At 40.4% G+C, this 17,250-nt stretch overlaps 2 long non-coding RNA genes across 2 annotated transcripts in view; one reads left to right on the top strand and one right to left on the bottom strand.

Moving 5' to 3' along the window:
- LOC148124843 (uncharacterized) overlaps positions 1–17,250 on the bottom strand; it is a 139,007-nt gene that overhangs the window by 80,837 nt on the left and 40,920 nt on the right. Inside the window, exon 2 of the long non-coding RNA XR_015744972.1 lies at positions 6,354–6,462. This is a non-coding gene — a long non-coding RNA (uncharacterized LOC148124843). The remainder of the gene's footprint in view (positions 1–6,353; positions 6,463–17,250) is intronic.
- The window catches only part of LOC148124844 (uncharacterized), a 112,242-nt gene that overhangs the window by 59,736 nt on the left and 35,256 nt on the right, over positions 1–17,250 (top strand). The gene's annotated exons all lie outside the window — the stretch shown is intronic.

Below are 17,250 nucleotides of genomic sequence, written 5' to 3'. Positions count from 1 at the left end.
AATTCCCATTCCCTTCCCACCCCACTAACCTGCTTTCTAGCTCTATTCTCCTGTGCAGGGCAACCAAAGGAGACGCAGCCAATCAGCTGGGACTCAGGAGGCAGAGAATAGATGGGGGCGGGGCCAGTCAAAGGCAGTATTTGCAGGTTCTCTGAACTACTCAAAATTTCCATTACCAGTTCTCCAGAACGGGTCAGAACCTGCTGAATACCACCTCTGCTCTGGTCTGCAAATAGGGTCAGTGTCCCTCCCTCCAAGCCCCAAGATGGCTTTGGCTAGGTCAGCTTCAGGGTTGACAGTCAGGCTAACTGTAGGAGATGACCAGGCTTAACCTGAGGGCGGCACTAAATGTGTTAACAGTTTGGAGTTGGTACCTCCCCACAACAGACCTAACTCCAGTCCCCCCCACATGAATTCCATTAACTCTTATCTAGTGTCAATTTACTTCCACTGTTAGATCATATTATTGCCTATAGGTAGCATTAAATAAGCTCATAGTATTTTTGAACACTACCGCGGCTCCTGATTTATTGTGCCTGTCATTAACTATCCAAAGCCTGTGAGAGGGAAGTTAATATCACCCAGGATGGTTTTTAGATATATAGGAAACTGCCTTCTAATGTCCTAAAGCCTAAACTTGGGTCAGTGAAACACAAACTAGAGTGTTCAGATATCGTGGGATTCCCCCTCAAAATAAACTAAAACATTGCTCTGTATAACATCTCACATAACATGCTAAGGCAATGTTCAATACCTTGAATCAAAAATTACCCAAGATCCCACTGACTTTTTTTTGTCAAAACTGCAAGTCCCCTCCCCAGTTATGAGCCTCCCTCGTTCATTGGTCAGAACCTTGAACAATTGCTGAGCAAGTATGTAGAGTTGTAATTGCAGGAATATTCCAATCTCGGATGGCAAACCTCAGATAAAGAATGTTTCCAAGCAAATACAACTCAGGTAAACAAAGTCACTAATCTAAAGGAGAATTAGAGAGAGGAAGTAAACATATGTTAGACTTTAACTAGAGATAATTAATTGTATAGATTACTATGCTAAACAGTAACGAAAGTTAAGCAGTAACCAAAGTTAACCAATGATGGAGGATAATTAAAAATGTGTATAAATGCAAGACTAGACTCCAATAAAGTTCATCATGATTCAGTTGTTCATGATCAAACAACTCAACTGCCTCATCAAGTGGAGATTGATTGATTGATTGATGAAACATATTTGCCACCCATCTTGAGCATCGGTGGCGCAGTGGTTAGAGTGCAGTACTGCAGTCCACTTCTGCTGACTATCGGTGGAGTTTGGCATCGGTGCAGTTTGGCAGTTCAAATCCCACCAGGCTCCAGGTTGACTCAGCCTTCCATTCTTCCTAAAATGAGGACCCAAATTGTTGGGGGCAAAAGGCTGACTCTGTAAAACTGCTTAGAGAAGGCTGGAAAGCACTGGAAAGCAGTTTATAAGTCTATATGCTATTGCTATTTGGAGACTGTTCATTTTATAACAACTCATGGGATATTTCTATTCACCAAGTTTGGGGAACGCTATTTTACTTTTGCAATATATTTAACAGGAAGGAGGACTCTGGACAGCTTACAGCAACATACGTACAAAACTCTAGGTAAATTCAATAAATAAATAAATAACTTATATTCAGCCAGGTAAGCCAGTATCAAGTGCCAGAGAAATCAGGAGATTTGGACAGTTCAAATGAATCTAAAATATATTGCAAGCTTAAGCTCTCTAGAAGAATCTGAGCTACCAATGGTCAAGGGAAATGAGTGGGGATTAAGAGGGCAGTCGAGGTAGGCTGGACTTAGATCTCTTATGGGCATGCAGGGACTCATGACTTATGATGCGTTTGACCCCTCCTTCGGGCTCAGCCTGCTCATTTCCCACAGCCAGTAAACAGAGCTTCCCCGAAAGGTTCATTGACAAACAGCTCTTATCCTTACCTCTGCTGTAGCTTGATAAATAACATGCCAAATCCAAACAATGAATAATCCAACAAGAGATAAAGCTATTGTCTTTATACATGCATGTAGTTCCAAATACATGTTGTGTACCTGCTGAGACAGGCATTATTTTCTCACTCAGAAGATTGTAGCAGGTAATTTTGCTCACTGTATCACATTATTTGTCAGCAACTGCAAGCTGTCACCTCTATAGGAAGGAAACACCTCTAGGCTGATTTCAAACCACAAAAGCTCATATGAAAGATAATGAGAATCGCCAAGATATGAGCACAGAGTTTCATTCAGATGTAACGTATTGAAAGATAAACAGCCAGTCTATTATTATTTGCAAAATGGTCAGCTGTGATTGCTTTGTTTAGCCCTCTTTTAAATTGTTGATTCTCCAAGAAGTAGCAAGCTATTTTCAATTGCCATCAGAATGCAACAGCGTTTTTTGTAAAAAAAAAAAAATAGAAAGAAAGAAAGGAAAAGTCTTTATTTGGCTATGTATTGAATCATTTTTGAAAAATAATGTTTCTCAAAAATACGTACAAAGAGCAGTAGGTTAGGAGACTTTAAGCTCCAGACTTTTCTCAAAATAAAAGTAGGAGGAAAACAAAACAATAAAGAAGATAAATTCGAGAACAGATTTCTGTCCAAATACCCAGAAACTAACAATTTTGACTTAACATAACTTCAATTTTTATGATTATGATATATAGTTAAAATGCTATCTTAATGCATCTTTCATTAAAATGTAAAAGGAAATTAACATAACCTACAGCCACAAATTGAAGCTTCTCCAGATGTTGAGAAAGCCTCTGCAAAAATAGCAGCAATGGTAACAGAATGGAAATCAATTTTATTCTGTAAATTTTTATCCATATTTGTTCTCGGCTCTTTGCCTTCAACCAGTTCAAAGTGAAAATTTAATGATTTTGGTAAAGGCCTTGTTCCTTGCCAATGAGTTGAAAAATGAGACATTGTTTACATATTGCATCCATATTACTACTTGGATTGGTTATCAGGTTGGACGGTCACAGTATGGCTATCTATGGGAAACAAGCAACTTCTGAACAAAGTTTGCAATACAGTATTTTTTATTACTGGGTTGACTGTGACAATGAAAAAAAATGTTGCTCACTTAAGATGACCATGCTTGTTGGAGAAGTTTGGAAGCTAAAAGCCCCACATCTGAAAGCTGCCAGGGTTGGGAAACACTGCATTAAACCTTGTTTTGTGGATAAAGCCACAATGGGTAGGATTCCCACATGATGCTATACCTCTGTGATGGCGAACCTATGGCACACGTGCCACAGGTGGCACACAGAACCATTTGTGCCAGCACCTAAGCCACAGGCAAACTTACCTCACTGAGCATGCACACGTCTCACAGCTGATTTTCGGCCTCCCAGAGGCTTGAAAAAAGCCTCTGCAAGCTTTGCAGGCCAAATAATAGGCTCATTTTGTCACTTCCTGTAATACCAGAAGTGATGAAATGGGCCTATTATTTGTCCTGCAAAGCCTGCAGAGGCTTTTTTCAAGCCTCTAGGAGGCCGAAAAAGGCCTCAAACCAGCCATAAAATCAGCTGTGAGGTGCAGTGCAGGTAAGGGGTGGGGGTGGGGATTGCGCATGCATGCGCAAGGGGCGTGGGGGGACGCACACATTGCCTTCTGGGTGCTGGCACACGAGCGCGCACACAATTTTTGGCACAGGAGCTCAAAAAGGTCAGCCACCACTGCTATACCTCAACAAAATAAACCACACTGCAATGTGGAATCCCAACTTTCAGGCCTTAAAGTCCCTGGCTTATGGATTCCTAAGATATTCTTCATCAATAAAGCCTTTCAGATTAGAAGTCTACAGAGATTCAGAGATTCATGATTCTTGTAAAGCTGCTTTTTCAAAAGGCAACTGGACTTTATTTTTTTTTCTCCTGAAGACGTTTTGCTTGTCATCCAAGAGGTTTCTTCCATTCTGACTTCTTCTGAACTGAAGAAGCTTCTTGGGTGAGAAACAAAACGTCTCATAGGAAAAAATAAAGTCCAGTTGCCTTTTGAAAAAGCACCTTTAGGACTTCCAGATTAGAATTTCCATCACCTACAGCAAGCATGGAAAGTAAAGTTTCATACAGCTAGAAGAAATAGCAAGTAGCGATTCACAATGCTTTACAGCCAGTGGTGGGATTCAATTTTTTTTACTACCGGTTCTGTGGGCGTGGCTTGGTGGGCGTGGCAGGGGAAGGATACTGAAAAATCCCCAGTCAGAGGTGGGATTTGCCAGTTCTCTGAACTACTCAAAATTTCCACTACCGGTTCTCCAGAATTGGTCAGAACCTGCTGAATACCACCTCTGTTTACAGCCCTCTCTAAGCGGTTTATAGAATCAGCACTTTGCTCCCAACAATCTGGTTGAGGTTATTTGCTCTAGGTGGATGTGGTTGGAGAATCACCCAAGTAGGACATCTTTTACTTTAAAAATGTAAAACCCTACCAAGGAGCCGTGCTAGAGTAGAGTCAAAAACAACCAACCAGTGGAATCTAATTGGTATTTTTAAGGACTCCGCTTGCACAATCCCTGCCTTTGGGACAAAAGCCAATCTTCATAATGTTATGGAAGAGAAAGCAGAAATGCCCTTGTGATGAAAGCTGTGGATGACACCATAGAGAAACCTCATGATGGAATACAGGAAAATCTCAGTTAAAAATGGAGCAGAAAGCCATTTTTTTTTGTCATCTACAGGCCTGCCCTCCGAACCTGCTATTTCATTACCGAAATGATTTCTCTGTTAAGAAGGATTGTGCTCTATAATTAGAATAATACCTCACAGGATTATAGTGACAAAAGTAATTACATAATCATCTGGGATCTCATTATGCCACAGGAGTTCATATTGCAAATCATATCTGCTGTGGTTTCTTATCATTTTTTCCCCTTTTTTTAAAAAAAAATTCTTCCTTTCCAACCAAAGTAGTCTGATAAATCCAAATTTCAAACTAAAAGAACTACTGTATTCTGGGCCAATTGCTTTCATGGTGGAGACTTTGACAGCCTGCAGGGAAAGAGCGTGGTGTGTGTGTGTGTGTGTGTGTGTGAAGAACTATTCTTGTGTCCCAGTGGTCTTGATTGAACTTTTCAGACAACAAATGCAAGTTTATATTCACCACAGTTATGGGAATTAGAAGACGCCACTAGCTGTCACTTTTAATTTTTTAAGGGACTGGTATTTTTCCATAAACATCTGTTCCCAAATTGATTGATTCTTGGAACAGATTGTTGGACTCGTGTCCCCGATCCTTTCCAAGTCTCTTTTCCAGAGCAACAATTTTGCAAAACTTTCTGAAACTTACTTTGCTAATGACAATTGGGAGTATCTTCTCAAACTCCCTCCCCACACCCCGCAAAGGAATGATAAGAGTACATTAGAAAGAACGTTCAGTTGGTGGAGGCAGAAAAAGATAATATGGAAGCTAAATTTACCAAAGTTATTTTTACTGTCTACATATCTATTGTTGTATAGTGGTCTGTGTTTGACAAACTGCCAAAGCTTCAATTGCTGAAAAATTACCAGATATACTATCCTCCTAATCAAAGTATTAGGATCATAGCAATAGCACTAGCACTTAGATTTATATGACACTTTACAATACTTTACAGCCCTCTCTAAGTGGTTTACAGAGTCAGCATATTGCCCCAACTATCTGAAGGATAGAAGGCTAAGTTAACCTTGAGCCTGGTGAGATTTGAACTGCCAATTTGCAGTCAGCCGGCAGTCAGCAGAAGTAGCCTGCAGCACTGCACACTAACCACTGTGCCACCACAGTTCATCATCATCATCATCATCCAGTTGTGTTCAAAACCCACACTGATTGGGGGTCTATGACAATTCCCCATGGCCCACTGGCCACAGTCAATTCACTACAGCCAACTCACCACAGCCAACTTGTCACGGCCAACTCGTTACAGGACAACTCACCATGTCCATATCGCCACAGAACAACTTGCTGAAGGACAAGAGTTACACTAATATCAAAGAAGTGGTGGGACAGAATCCTTTAAAAAAGGATGCGAAAGCTGGGGCAGAATGAAATGTGAATAAAAACAATTAAAACATTGTTTAATTTATTTTAAACATTTAAATAGAATTGTTAAATTGTCCCGCAGCGAGTTGTCTCATGGTGAGTTGACCATGGCAAGTTGTGCAGCAGCAAGTTGGCTATTGATGAGTTGTCCTATTCCCCACTCATTACCAGTTATTTTCTGATCCAACTATTCGTTTTAGTTGTTATATTCCTACTCAACATAGGGACTGAGGGTCTAAAGGACCTCCTACAACTCTAGGAAGCTGTGCAGACTTTAAAATCATAGGAGTGGCCTATGTAAATTCTCACCTTGAGGAAATAATCTATCAGTTGTATAGGACACAACTTTCTCTTGCATTATTTCCAAACGATGGTGTCCATTTCTTCAGGAGTTGTGCTTAGTGTCCTCTTTATTCACCTTCAAGAAAAGAGAAAAAGACCTCTTGAGTGGGTTTGGTAATACTGTTAGCTTCCTTGATTAAATTTTTGAAAATAAAAAAAATCACTGTGTCTTTGTATGTATAAAAAAAATCTAGAATCATTGAAATCATGATAAATATAATAAATACATAATATGTATAACAAAATCTAGATGTCAGGATTCCGGCAGTTGCCCTAATTAAATCTTGAGTCTCGAGCCAAGCTTCAAAAACTTCAAAGGATTTATTAGGAAAAAACATGTCAGCATGACCTGTATGAAGCCGATTCTGCGACATGTAATTCACGGTCACCCTTGACCCTGGTTTCCCCCACTCCCAACCCTCTGGGTCTACCCTAGTTCATATTCTCCAATCAAACACATTCATATAGCCAAGAATCATCAATCACGTCCTCCAATTAGAAATTCATGCAGCAGAAATTCTAGTAGCTTAGTTATAATCTTTGCAAGATATGAATGGAATGCACTTTCGGTTCCAAACTGCTGTACTGCTCTTTCAAATGTTGTTTTTCCCCCACTCTTCTGTTCATCGCAACTCTAAAACAGGCATAGAAATGTTTGATGAGTTGACACTCGAATCATTGAAATCATAATCATATAGCCGGAGAAAAACTTCAGTTAGCAAGATAGGCGCACATGGAGAGGTGGGCTGCTACCGGTTCTTCCTGGTTTGGGTGAACTGGTTGCTAATTTTATGGCCGGCCATCCCATACAGCCTTATTTGGATGCCAGGTAAGTACGGAGTCCTCGTGGAGGCTCAGGGAGGGTGAAAAATGGGCCTCTCGAAGGCTCTAGAAGGCTGGAAATGGTGAGTTGGTCTATAAGTCTAAGTGCTATTGCCTCCAGAACCCAGAGAAGCCACTTTCACCCTCCCAGAGACACGAGGAAAGCCTCTGGAGCTTGGAGAGAGTGAAAACACCCTCCACCGCCGTGTTGCTGGAGGCCAAGTAGGCCATGCCCACCATGGCTAGGCCCACCCAGCAACTAGGCAGAAAACCGGTTGCTAAAATTTTTGAAGCTCACCCCTGCACACATATATGCAAACAGACATATTTCACAGCATCTTAAGGAGTTAGCTGGGTCAGGTGAACAATAGACGGATGTGGAATGAGCAAGTATGATTCAGAAGCTGAGCAAATTAATGACTGTGTGATAAAACAGGATAACCGATATAAAACAATGGGAATATCAAATTTACGCTCAATACTATGTTCAGAGAACTCCATGGGGTGTCAGGAAGGGCACACGGCCACTAAACGCTCAGTTGCCCTAACTCTACCCCAAATTAAGAGATTACAGGTCATTAAAATGGGAGTTTTTTTATTATGTTCAAAGAAAATTGGTATAAATTGTTTTACCAATTTTATTTACCAATCAATTATCCAGTGGTGGATGCCAAAATAGATAATTCATTCTCTGGGAGATGCTAGAACAGACCTAAGTATTTCTCAATAGAAGGAATAATCAGGTCAGGCTAGACAAAGGCTGCACAGATTAAAAGGCTAATTTCCTACAAAGCAGCTTCTTCTGACATCGTTTAGGATCTGGTCATGCCTAAATGGGGAACTATCCGGAATACTCTAGAAGGTTCTGTGACTGCAATTTTGAATCCCCGGAGAAAAGGTGAGCTGAAAAATAAGTACATTTAAATTTAAATGCACAGCCAATCAAGTAAAGAAAATTGAGCTACACCAAGCCTCTTTTTGACTGATTTTTAAATCAGTTTTAATGAGCAGCTAGGCTCTCATTATAGAGTATTTTGTATTATGATAGATTTAGTTTGTTATGGTTTTAATGGCCATTGATTGCTTTTATTTTGCTTTCTGGACTTTTTAAAAAAGTTTTTTTTATTTTGTTTTGTACTTTTTGGCTTTTTGTGTCATTATATTTTGTTTTTTGTTTTTGTTTTTTTTGTACCTCACCCACCTTATGCTTATGCGTTATAAAGGTTGATTGATTGAACTTCTTTTTGACTGATTTTTAAATCAGTTTTAATGAGCACCAACACTGTCATTATAGAGTGTTTTGTATCGTGATAGATTTAGTTCTTTAGTTAGTTAATTAGCTGTTTGTATCTCATGTTTATCATTATACCAATAACTCAAAGCAGCGAATGTATCCAACACACTTTCCTCCTTCTGTTTCCCCCACACAACCACCCTGTGAGGTGGGTTGGGCTGAGAGGAGGTGACTGGCCCAAAATCACCCAGCTGCTTTCATGGCTAAGCCGGGACTAGAACCGATAGTCTTCTGGTGATGGTTCCAAAGTCATCCAGCTAGTTTTTGATGCTTAAGGCAGGACTAGAACTCCTGTTTCCTGGTGATTGGCCCAAAGTCACCCAGCCAGCTTTCATACTTAAAGCAGAACTAGAACTCCTGTTTCCTGGTGATTGGCCCAAAGTCACACAACCAGCTTTCACGGCTAAGGCAGGACTAGAACTCTCTTGGGCTTTCCAGCCTGATGCCTTAGCCACTAGACCAAATTGATTGTTTATGCCCATTGATTGCTTTTATTTTTCTTTTTAAACTTTTTAAGATATTTTTAAAGATTGTTTTTTAAAAAATATTATCCAGCTTTTCATGAAACTTTTATTTTGTATTTTTAATCTTGCTAGGTTTTTTTGCACCCGACCACTTTACGCTTGTGCGAAATAAAGGTTGATGGAATGAACATCTTCTTGAATGGGGATCAGTGGTGGGATTCAAAGTTTTTTACTACCGGTTCTGTGGGCATGGCTTGGTGGACGTGGCTTGGTGGGTGTGGCAAGGGAAGGATACTGCAAAATCCCCGTTCCCTCCCCACCCCACAAACCTGCTTTCCAGCTCCGTTCTCCTGTGCAGGGCAACCAAAGAAGACCCAGCTGATCAGCTGGGACTCAATGGGAGGCGGAGAATAGATGGGGGCGGGGCCAGTCAGAGGTGGGATTTGCCGATTCTCCAAACTATTCAAAATTTCCACTACCAGTTCTGCAGAACTGGTCAGAACTGGCTGAATCCCACCTCTGCTGGGGATACATATTTTTGAATATATAGAGTCATTGAATGCAGTCGTTTCATATGCATTCTTCTTTTGACCTGTTCATTTGATAAAGGTAGAAGCCAGAGGATCTTTGTGTCTCTTCCTTTCTCTGCCTCAGTCCTATTACTGCAATTTCCCCTTTTTCTACAATAAGTCGAGGGTAGAGAAATGGTCAAAAGCCCCATCAGTACTTTATGATTTAACAATACATTTTCGGTGGATATAACCAACAAAGCTCTCAGCTGTTCCAAGCCTTAATCCCGGTGCATTCAGAAACAAGATAAAAGCTTAAGTCTTTTCTCACCTCCAGATTACACCCTCCGTATGTGTGGCTTGTACCCTTTATGTGGCTTGAACCACAGTGTGCCTTGAAAATTCCTCTGCAATTTAGAGATACAAGAGGCTTAGCTTGGTTCATCCTTGAAAGTGTGTTTATTGTTGCATGGTTCTCTCTCTCTTTTTCTCTCTCGCTCTCTGTCTCTCTCTGTGTGTCTCTGTCTATCTGTCTCCCTCTCTCCCTCTCTCTCCTCTCTCTTTTCTCTTTCTTCTCTGTCTCTCTCTCTCTCTCTGTCTCTCTCTCTCTCTCTCGCTCTCTCTCTTTCTCTCTCTCGCTCTCTGTCTCTCTCTGTGTGTCTCTGTCTGTCTGTCTCCCTCTCTCCCTCTCTCTCCTCTCTTTTCTCTTTCTTCTCTGTCTGTCTCTCTCTCTCTCTCTCTCTGACTCTTTCTCTCCTCTCTCTGTGTATGTGTGTGTGTGTGTGTGTCTGTCTGTCTGTCTGTCTATCTATCTCTCCCTCTCTCTCTTTTTTGGCATCAGTGGGTTACACATATTTTTCCCTATAAATAAGGCAGTGTTTAATGAGAATGATGGTGGAAAAGAGAGGAACCTTAATATAATTGGGGGAGAAAAATAGGAAGGCTCCAGATAAGAACATTGACTATTTTTGCCAGCCTATCACTTAATCAGATTTGGACATCTCCCTGCTCAATATGTTGACCATTTATATATTACAAGAAAGAAAGAAAGAAAGAAAGAAAGAAAGAAAGAAAGAAAGAAAGAAAGAAAGAAAGAAAGAAAGAAAGAAAGAAAGAAAGAAAGAAAGGGCAGAGGACACAACTTTGCATGAATGAGCATATGGGCCTGTGTGTAAAGTTGTATGTAAAAATTGAGACAGAATTAGCATAATTTGAATAGCGATATGAAGTGATAGAGAAGAAGAAACAACAGCTTGATCTTCTACCCAGGAATAAACTCAAGATGGACATGTTCAAAGGTTCTGGTCTGCTTTCCTATGGGTCTTCATCTTCAAAATGATCTTTTAATATTGTGGGGCTGACCAACTCTTGTGTGGGAGCTGGTTCTTACAAAGCCAGAAACAACAACTGGAGACTAAAACATATGAAGAACGGTTACAGGAACTAGGCTTGGCTAGTCTAGTGAAGAGAAGGACCAGGGGAGACAGGATAGCTGTCTTCCAATATCAGTAACAGAAACCTGGACCAGCAGTTCTCTCTGCATGTGGACTGTATGCAGCCTTAACCCTATTGAGATGGGACAACTTTCACTTAAAAAAAACAACAACACTCTGTTTATTTGGCTATTAAAAACCAGCTGTACAAAGGTGCATTAAAGTTGCCATGAAGATGAATATCTGCCTACTTTGCTTTGTCCACCATACCATACCATACCATACCATACCATACCATACCATACCATACCATACCATACCATACATTAGGGGACTGGAGGCTAAAACATACGAAGAATGGTTGCAGGAACTGGGCATGGCTAGTCTAGTGAAGAGAAGGACCAAGGGAGATAGGATAGCAGTCTTCCAATATTTGAGGGGCTGCCACAGAGAGGAGGAAGAGGTCAAGCTATTTTCCAAGGCACCTGAAGGCCAGACAAGGAATAATGGATGAAAACTGAACAAGGAGAGATTCAACCTGGAAATAAGGAGAAACTTTCTGACAGGGAGAGCAATCAACCCATGGAACAAAAGTTGCTTTTGGAAGTTGTGGGAGCTTCATCACTGGAGGCTTTCAAGAAGAGTTTGGACTGCCATTTGTCAGCAATGGTGTAGGGTCTCCTGCTGGGGCAGGGGGTTGGACTAGATGACCTACAAGTTCCCTTCCAACTCTGTTAATCTAATCTAATCTAAAAACCAGTAGACTAATCTGTTACCATAACAAGGGATAAGTGGCAACCAAGAATGAAGTCCCCAGCCTGTTTATTCTCAGGTCTGGTATAAATAGATTTTTCATTCTCCTGGCTTCAGTTATTGCCTGGAAAATATCCAGTTGGACTATCTATCAAAAGAAGTTTGACACCATGGTCTAGAGGTCATAAGCACCTAAGAGCTCCCTATGGTTTTTAGACTCAAAACCGTAAGAGTAGGCTCAATGAGCTTGCTTTTTTTTTTAAATGAAAAATTGAAGAGTTCTGTTGTCCCTTTTCAGAATTTGTTGTTCAAAGTAACTGCCTCATCCCGTCCAATGGTACGTCATGACTGTGTCACCCCTTTGATCCTTTGAGACTCTAAATCAATTCGCAAAATCATGTTGCTCGTGATGTGCTTGGAAGGCCCTACAGAGAAGGAAGAAGGTACATCAATTCCCCAATTCACCATTCAACCATCCAATGTGCTTTATGGAATACAGGTGAGTTTGAGGGCAAAAACTGGCAAGGACGAAAAGGAGGAACTTGAAGGAAAAAACAGACCATTATCATAGACCAAGAATGAAAAACAAGAAAGATGTCAACAGGTAACACTGGGAGGTGATATACGATTCAATTCTGGTCCAATTCCTAGAACTGGTGATAGCCAATCCTTATTATTTGAGGTTCTATGGTATCTGCAATAAAAGCAATGATTCTGTCTAAACCTTGCCCGTGACTCACCTGCTGAAACTTCCTAAGATTTATTTCTATGCCTTGGGTGAAGCTCTGACAACAAGATCCAGGATTAATGATGGATGCAAAATGGCTACCTACCATCAAACTTCAGAGGCTCAGAAAGACAAATATAGTGCGGCTATACATTTAGCATCTCCTTTTCTTAGCATAGCTTAACCTACGGAATGTCTATATGCCAGGCTGCGCTTAAAAGCACAGAAGAGCTACTTAAAAAGAGTTGGAAATGCTAAAGTACCTTTAGAGAGAGCACCTTAATGTCCTCAAGAAACTGAAAATCAGAACGTGTCTACTTCATACGTAATTGTTCCATTCTCCAGCTCCTCTTGTCCCCTGATGTACAGTCCTAAGTGGATAGATGGATGCAGGGGTGGGATTCTGCCGGTTCTGTCCACTTCGGTAGAACTGGTTGTTCTGAAAAGCAGCAAACAGAGAGCATACATAGAACTGGTTCTATGTCTGCTGCTTTTTTGGCCCACCCGCCCACCTGGGCTCTTACCTGACCTTCATTTCCTGCATTTTCAACCGCAGCTGCTTTGCGCAACACAGCTGCAGTTGAAAAATGAGGAAAAGAGGGCTTTTTCAATTGCTGCGCACCTGCGTGCAGCGCTGCTCAGCTGTCTAGGCAGCTAGATGACGATGATATACACACATGCGCAGCGCAAAATGTAAAAATCACTGAACCGGTAGTTACACCAGTCGGATCCCACCCCAGGAAGGAGGGAGGGAGGGAGGGAAGGAAGGAAGGAAGGAAGGAAAGAAGGGAGGGAGGGAGGGAGGGAGGGAGGGAGGGAGGGAGGGAGGGAGGGAGAGAGAGAAGGAGGAAGGTAGGAAAGAAGGAAGAAGGGAGGGAGGGAGAGAAGGAGGAAGGAAGGAAGAAGGGAGGGAGGGAGAGAAGGAGGAAGGAAGGAGGAGGGAGGGAGGAAAGGAAGGAAAGGAGGAAAAAAGGAAAGGAGGAAAGGCAGAGGGAGGGAGGGAGGAAGGAAGGAAGGAAATGGAGGGAGGGAAGAAAGGAGGAAGGATGGAGAGAGGGAGGAGGGAGGGAAGGAAGGAAAGGAAGAGGGAGGGAGGGAAGGGAGGAAGGAAGGAAATTAACTATGTGACTGAAGACATGGAATCTATCCTGTCTTTTTTTCATTGGGACCTAGAAGGTACAAAATGTCATTGCGATAGTCAAATATATAAGATGAAATGCATTGTGGTATCAGTGCCATCTTCAGTTATCCTCTCTTTGCTTGGAATGTTGCCATTCGTAAAGAGGCAATGCATTTCTGGCAGGTAAGCATAGAAAACCCCATTGGGAGCAAAGAACACACAAGATAAATTAACATCTCTATATTTTCATTTTTCTAAACCTCAAATATAAATCAAATCAAAATCCAGTAAGATTTCTGCCACTTGGAGAAAATGGACAAGACTAGTGTGAAATGCAGTTCAATCACAGTGGGGGAGAGATATTACATTTAATTACTTTTCCAGAGTTTGGTTTTGTTTTGGCTTTGGTTGGATGGCAACCAACAGAGAAGAGAAAGAATACCTTTAGGGAGGGATGCTTTAAACAAGAGACAACAAAAATCAACAGTATGTTTCCAAGAACATTGGAGGAAAATCTACATCTCTGGATTTCTCCTGCACATTGAGAGACTACAACCAGATCCAATCTCTATCAACAATCTCTGTCAATTATGAATCCTGAAAATGTGATCATCTTATGAAAGGCATGTCCAGAGTAAAGTTAGTTAGAAACTCGGGAACATTCAAAAGAAATAATAAAAGGCTGAATTCTTTCATGTTTTACTTTCATACTGAGAGGAAAGGCATAGATTCACGTGGATGGCTCTAGAATACACGATGAGTACAAATTTTGTTGGGAGAGAGAAACTATGCATCTCTCTGAGCAACTTGGGAAAAAAGATTTTAGAGATAGGTAGGTAGGGATAGATAGATAGATAGATAGATAGATAGATAGATAGATAGATAGATAGATAGATAGATAGATGAATGACAAAAGCAGATATTAAATGAGAGATAGGCAGGCAGGTAGGAAGATAGATAGACGACAAAAAGAGAGAGATATTAAATGAGAGATAGGTAGGTAGATATGTAGGTAGGTAGGTAGGTAGGTAGGTAGGTAGGTAGATGACAAAAAGAGAGAGAGATTAAATGAGATGGATGGATGGATGGATGGATGGACAGACAGACAGACAGACAGACAGACAGACAGACAGATGATAGATAGATGTTGGATAGGTAGATGATAAAAAAAATCCTGAAAGGCAAGTTTAGCATTTAAACATTCAGGCTTTCACCCTCCCTTCCTTACTTGGCAATAAGCCCCATGAAACATATTCAATGGTGCTCATGTAGAAAAATAAAGGATTATACTGCTGAAGCAGAAATTCTTTCCAAGCTGTGCTAATGTTAGGTAATTTTAGACATTGGCTTTAGGGGTTTTCCTAGGGTTGCTTTCTTGCAATGTCCTTTTTATTACTTGTGAATCATGCATTTTTTTTTCAAATCAAAGCATGCTGTTTGTAATGTATGTCTGGCTGGTCAATCCCCCACTAACTAAAAAAAAAGTTTTTAAAATGGAAGATGAGGGAGGAATTGGGATGAAAGGGGAGGAGGAGGAGGAATTGCAAGAAGTGCTACGAAATGCATTGTTTGATGCTGCCTAATTAATTGACATTTCCTAGACCTTCATTTGGGAGATCCAAAGGATCATTTGCCCACATGCTAGAATTGCAATTTCTTTTACTTTGATCCTGAAACCCAGCCCTGACAACATACTGCTATTGGGCCTGCTGTATGTGAATACCCCCAAGTAGAGAGTTTTATCATTTATCATGGACAGCTACCCGTCCATGCAGTCACCAACATGATTTGGGAGAAAGAGTCAAGACACACAGGAAAAGATGATCCCCAAAGATCATTTATCAAGAAATCCTGATAGGTTGTGAAGAGTTGTGGTGTTTATAGTGAGGCTTCAAAGATATATATTTTAGCATCACTTGTAGGCCCCCTAGAAAAATCTGCACTGAGCAGCAGAATGAACAGTGAAGAATAGATAAACAGCTGGAAAAAGCCCATCATATAAGGTAGGTTTTTGAAATGATTATTGTAGAGGTGAGAGTTTGAGCTCTCAAAAGAATATCCAGTAATATGTGCTAGGATCAGTACTCTGCAAATAGTTAAATTCATGCTTGGGGTCAAGTTAAGCAAGAGGCATAAATCAAGGGCAGGCATCAATTTTTGCAATTGCATTACTAAGATTGTGCAGGTCAGATGAAGTTCATTGGTTGAAAAATTCAGCTTCCACTTTGTTTCCTTTTGAATATCTGCAATAGAACATAGTAGAAGAGATTTTCTCTATGTGTTCTTTTTAAGTTGTAGTCGAAAATTTGGGGAATGGATTCATGAAAGTGAAGCATCCCAACATAACATTGATTGGAATTTTTAAAAATCTAAGCAAAGAGGGGAAAAAAGAAGATTACGGCTTTTTTTCAAAATAGGAAAACTATTGTGTCAACATCAAGATTTGAAATGCAGAAATACAGTTCAAGAGATAATAAGTATCACATACTGAAATTCGTAGTTCTTGTTCCCATTACTCTTCTTCAATGTATTTAATTATAATTATTGTTATTGATTTGTTACATACCTAGCCTCCCATCCTCATTTTTTAACTTCACATCAATTCTGTCTGTGCTGTTGGCATTTTCCAAGGGTCAGGAACTCTGGATGTGATGCAACTACAAGTCATTTTAATTCCAGGAAACCGTCCAGCATCCCACTGATGTCAGAAGATCTAGACCTGAGTGTTCTCACTGGGGACTCACTATAGCTTCTCCAGTTTCCTACCCCTTGAAGAAACAGTGGCTTCAGAAAGTGTAAAGAGCTAATCCCAAAAATTTGTCTAAAAACAGAGGAAAGTTGAGGAATTGACAGACCCACTTAAAGACTACTTAAAGACCTTGGTTGGTTACAGAGAGAAGTTGAACTGCTGAGTGGAAGTTCAAGAGGAGCTATCCAGGGTCCTGATTGTGCATCATCTTCCCAGACTTCAGATCTGTCTATCTCTTCTACATTCTGGGAATATCGATCCTTAATCAGATCTTTCTGGGCTCTAGCTAAGCCAAAACCATTAGATTGAGAAATGGCAGTTCGATGGCAGATGGATATACTCAGTATAATAGACTAGACTAATATGAAATTGAGTAAATTATGATTTAATATAAGATGAGAAAAACAGCCAAGTTGGTTGATACTTCCAACCCCTTTTGTCTTAAAACTTTGTTGGAGATCATTCCATAAGTAGAATAGCCATTTCTATCTTCACACAAAATTTACCAATCAAAAGCCGTTTGACCTTGGCTTGAGATTTTGGTTAAATTGATCAGTATTAAACAGGATTTTTTTTTTCCATTCCAGATGTAATAGGAGAACCTAGTTAAACTGGGTTGAAATGCCTATCCTGACATGAGAGGGCAAACAGAACTAAATGAAATCCACTCCGCTTCCCTTAACTACCTCAACTCCCAGAGAGATATCCATTCAGAAATATTTCCTTTAAATTGGGAAAAAAAATACTTTATAAACGACACAGGAAAAACAAAATGCATATGTCCAACTGTGAATTAAGAACTGTTTAATAGAGGAAAGAATGTTCCTACATGTGGTGAGATAATGTAATTTTGAAAAATAATACTAAACTATGAATGAATCGCGGTTAAAGAAATTAAAGCTTTCTTTTCCAGTTAATAAGAGCCTTCTTTTCCTAAGAACATAATCTAGCATATTAAATTAAGTGAAATAATCCTATTGTATTTCTAAAAAA

Source organism: Pseudonaja textilis, chromosome 11 (genome assembly GCF_049901715.1).
Source record: "Pseudonaja textilis isolate UNSWEBS1 chromosome 11, rPseTex1.2, whole genome shotgun sequence".
Classification (NCBI taxonomy): domain Eukaryota; kingdom Metazoa; phylum Chordata; class Lepidosauria; order Squamata; family Elapidae; genus Pseudonaja; species Pseudonaja textilis.
The sequence above is the reverse complement of the archived record's forward strand: the minus strand, read 5'-3'. Positions and strand labels throughout refer to the sequence as shown.